Source organism: Myotis brandtii, unplaced genomic scaffold (assembly GCF_000412655.1).
Source record: "Myotis brandtii unplaced genomic scaffold, ASM41265v1 scaffold131, whole genome shotgun sequence".
Classification (NCBI taxonomy): domain Eukaryota; kingdom Metazoa; phylum Chordata; class Mammalia; order Chiroptera; family Vespertilionidae; genus Myotis; species Myotis brandtii.
The window spans coordinates 493415-498416 of record NW_005354632.1 but is presented as its reverse complement, the minus strand read 5'-3'; the positions used below and the strand labels follow the sequence as shown (position 1 = coordinate 498416).

The following is a 5002-nucleotide window of genomic DNA, read 5'->3' as shown; positions in this document are numbered from 1 at the left end:
TATATTTTTTTTTTTTGAGGGGGAGATGAAGGAAACTAATTAAGTGATGACCAGTTGATCAATTGTACTGTTTAGTCCTAATTTATTTATATTTTTAGTAATCCTGCTTAATCCTGTTATAATATGGTGCTAAATGAGGTCAATGTCATGATTAAATGAGCTCTTGGACTTAGCTCTTAGTTCTGCATATTTGATCTGTCATTCCTCACCTCAACTAGACGGCCTCCAAACAAAAGCCATTAATATGGGAGGGTCTTGGGGTGGGGAAATTGCTTGTGTAACTGAAACTATTTCATGAAAAAAAAGGAAACTAAATTATGGGTGGAAGCTGTCCCAGCTTCCATGCAGATAGGTTTTTCTATGTGTAAAGAAAGGAGTTGCATGGTATGTTCCATGTTCTCCTGGTAGGTTTTCTGTAAGGTGGAATCATTTGGAGTTGCTGTTTTTGAGTATCAAAAATGGTCAAATATGAGTCATCTTATATGGTTCAATCTAATAACTTCTACTCAAATAATACTGAAGTGGCAAATTTGGCAATCCCAGAGATAGTTTTGAAAAAAAAAAGCCAATACCATCACAGAATTCTTCATGTTTCAAAAGCATGACTCCAATGCAGTATGTCAGTGCCACACTGTGTGCCCATCAGTCAACGAGACTTTGAGCTGCTGTGCTAGGGCATCTAACCCTCTGTCCATTCAGAGAGAGGGCAAAGGGACAGTCCTCCGAGGTAGTTTACTCTTTAGGAAGAGGAGAGATATGTACACCATATCCCACAGAGAATATATTCGTGATAAGATGTTTCAGGGTATGATCCCAATGCACAGGCATTTGAATTGAATTCTGTCAGTCATTCCTTTCCATCTTAAAAATACCTATGAAACTGCTACATTATGGCGTTTGCTTTTCTGAGAAACAGTACCATCCCAATCATGTTCTTGACCTCATGCTGCTACTAGGACCTTACTCCATTCATCACCCTTTCTCTGGCTTCATCCATCTCTCCCCTCCACTGCTCCTCTCCCATAAGCAGACAATGGCACCTGTGTCCCTCCCGGCCCTCACTGCTGCTCTCTACCTGCTGTCATCTTATTCCTCCCTACTCTTCTGCATGAAACTTCTTGAAGTAGTTTACGCTTCCTGCATTGGCTTCTGACCCTTGAAATCTGCTGCTTCTGCTTGATTGACATCCCTTTTACAAAGATCTCCACTGACACCCTCATCATTAAGCCTTTAGAATCCTCAGCCTCTCAGCGGCATTTCGCAGTGCTGACAAGCCCTTTCTTATTGGAATGATTTGCCTCCTTTGGTTTCCACTGTGTCTTGGCTGCCCTCTCAACTCCCTAACTCTTCCTTCCATAGGTATTGTTCCTCATCTAAACCCCTAAATAGAGAGATTTTCTAGTAATCTCTCTTTAGCCCTCTTCTTTATATTCCCTAACACTTCCCAGTACTTATATGTGTAACTGACTTAATTTGCATCTACAGCCCAGAACTCTCCCTACTTACAAACAAGCATTTACAGGAAACCATGAGAAACCATAGAAATAGCCAGAGGTTTGGCATTGGCAAATCTAGGTTCAAGTTTGGCTCGACCATTTACAAGTTTTGGCACTGCCAAATAAGGAACTATGACAGAGTTCTTGAAAGGATTAGAATATACATCTTTTCAAAGGGTTGAAGACTTTAAAGCACAGATACATATATTTAAATATTATTTCCAATTATTTGCTGTATATCCTTCCTGTTTATTCCGCGGTACTCAAATTTAGTATTTCCAAAATTAAATGCATTATCTTCTTCCTTGAACACACAACAGAAACTCTCCCTGATCTCCTATTTCTGTTAATAGTTCCATTATTCTTCCAGTCACCCTCACAAACCTGGGTATCATCTTTGATTTCTTCCTTCCTTCCATCCCTCCACCCACCCCTACTACCTCCAAGCATCCAAGACACTGAAAAACGATAGATTTTATCACCACAATGGCTTCGAAATTGTAGTCCCTTTCTTTCCACCCCTGTTGCCTTCATCACTTCTCTCCTGGGCTACAATAATTACCTCATGTCTGTTTCTAATTTCCATCATCCTATACAAATTGTCAGATTAATTTTCCTAAGACCTTTCAAACACTTTCAGGCTTAATTAAGCATGGCTTACTCAATCAAGTTCAAACATTTAATCATAAGATCAAGTCCTTCATGTTCTGGACCCAAATGTCCTACCTGGTCTTACCTCCTCCTATTAATCTTCATATAACTCTTCCCCTAATCTAACCGATTACTTCCTATTTCCTTTAACAAGTCTTTTGATTCCTATTCATTCAGCCTCCTCATGAAATCTCCTTACCTAAAAGATCCTGTCTCCCCACTTAAATTGTCATAATCGTTCCAATTCTCCAAAGTCCATTTCTGGTACTGTCTCTTTCATAAACCTGGCCTATTTCCCTCCTCAAAAAATATAATCTCTCCTTCCTTCAAATTCCTCAAAGCATTTTTATCACCTCTCTCTATGAGGACTATTACCCTACTTGACCAAATTATACAATATAGAAGTCAGAGTCTCTCTCAAACTCATCTTCATATCTTGGTTCCTGAAGCATCAGAAATACTAGAAGTGGTTGAATAAATATTTATTGAACTGGCAAATAAAACAGTAGGAAATGAAATGTTAGTTTTCACAATGAAATGCTTCAAATGCGGCACCCATCTCTCTGAAAAGTCATGGAAAATGTTGAAGGAGTGTTGCCTAGCAACCAAAAATAGCATTGTGGAAACATGCCCTGATATAAACAGGTTAGTGGTACCTCAGAAACCATATTTTTTTAAAGGCATTTTCTTTATTGTGAAATATAACACACAAGAACAGTTAATAAAACATAAATGTGCCTTTGAACAAATAAGTAAAAAGTAAAAACCATGCAATCACTACCCAGGTCAAAAAAAAATAGAACACTGCTAAGACCCAAGAAAGACCCACCCATGCTGCCATGGGCCCCATCCAGAGCACAGCCCTCCCCCCACACAATCACTTTTCTGACTTTCATGATAACCACTTCCTAGCTTTTCTTTTCTTTTAATTCTCTTTACCCCTTATGTTTGCATCACTTAACACAGTGTAGTCTTGCCTGTTTTAAAACTTTATAAAGAGTAGAACCATTTTATTCTCTAGGTAGTCAAACAGATTCAAAGTATTTTGCATCTTTTATTAAACACAGTTATTCATATTATTGCAACTATTTCATTTTATGGATGTCCTGAGTTCATCTGCTCTACATTGGTGGGCGTATGGGTGGCCTCTAGTTTGGGGGATCTATTGAATAATACAGCCACAGATGCTCTCATGGTCGCCTGAGGCACAGTGCACACCTCTTCGGTGCATGTCTAAGACTGGCTGGCTTTGCTGAAAATGTTTTCAATGGCCTCTGTAGTATAATTTTTTTTTTGGTAATAATTTAAAATTTTCTCAGATGCCCTTACTTCTATTTCTAGGCATAATATAAAATACATATGAAATTGGGATTTATGAATACATGAGTATATTTTAAATGATTACTGGAAATGTGTGTGGTTGGTCAGTTGGTTGGTTGGATGTTTGTTTTTCCGTTTTGCACTGAGCATGCACATGTGCAGTTTTTAGTTAGTTGACTGTATCGGGTGACAACTTACTCTTTCTGCCCATTTGTTTGTAGCCCCGCTTCTATCAGAATTGTTTTCATTCCAAAATTTCTATTCTCAGCCTTATCATGGTCTCTGTAAGGTCATTGTTCCTTTCTCTCACTTTTTCCCCTTCAGTTTCCTTTGTCCTGTAGGGTCATGCGTTTCAGCAGATGCTCTGCTTCTCCCGTGTCTTCTTATGAACTCCATTCAGTTAATTCCTTCAGATGAGCACTCCGACTTGTGGTCACTCCACCTCATCCTCCCCTCCCACTGGCCCTCGGCCCTCCTGAAAGATCTAGCTCACCCTTGTGGCATCTGTCATCTGTTCTTTGTTTTTTTTCTGGAACACAAACTAGCCTTTAATATTAACATAATAAATAAACACATTGTAATTTCTGCAAAATGCTTGATTTTGAAAATGTGTATATCAGAGGAAATGTTACCGTTCAATAATGTTTTCTCCTTTAAATCTAATACATGAGATTTGTCCCAACAGGAAACATTCCACAGTGGTCCCGAATGAAAACCTGGGTAAGGGAAGAACTAAAATAAATTCTGATTCCAGATCCTGTGAGACTTGACATTCAACAGTATGAAGCTTTTCAATAAAGCTGTAGTGGCTCTTTAAAAAATTACAAAACAAAACCCCCTCCGCGGTATAGAAAGGAAGTACTGCTATCTCTTCAGGTGCTAATTTCAGCTGAACTTGCATCATATGTGGCCAGGAGCTACAAATATACCAACCAACCCACAGGAAAAGGCATGGCCCCATGGGCAGTGCTGGAGACTGCCTCTCCAGCAATCATGGCTGTGAGAAATGCCACCCAGGAATTTGAGGCTTAGGAAGCACCTGCTGAATTTCGCACCGCCCCCCCCCCACAAATGTACAGGTGAATCATCATACATCGTATTTACTTTAAAATAAGTGCACTTCAGATAAGCAGATATGTTTCATGGTAGGGGCCATGTTACATGAATTAAGCTAGAATTGTGGTGTTTTTTTTTAATTCAATTTAGAGAGGAAGGAAGAGGGAGAGAGAGAGAGAAACATCGATGTGAGAGATCGGCTGCCTCCTGCATCCTGCATGCTCCCTACCCAGAATTGAGACCACAACCCGGGCATGTCCTCTGACTGGGAATCGAACTGGCAACCTTTTCGTGCACAGGATGGCGCCCAACCAACTGAGCCCCACTGGCCAGGGCTAGACTTGTTTTTGTTGTTGTTGTTTTAATTAACTTCTAGTCTTGTTATAGGTATTTTTATTTAGCTATCTTTTTTTAAAATATATTTTTATTGATTTCAGAGAGGAAGGAAGAGGGAGAGAGAGAGATAGAAATCCATGATG

At 39.5% G+C, this 5002-nt stretch overlaps 1 protein-coding gene across 2 annotated transcripts in view; it reads left to right on the top strand.

Moving 5' to 3' along the window:
• Window positions 1-5002, top strand: part of CD101 (CD101 molecule) — a 33229-nt gene that overhangs the window by 3246 nt on the left and 24981 nt on the right. The gene's annotated exons all lie outside the window — the stretch shown is intronic.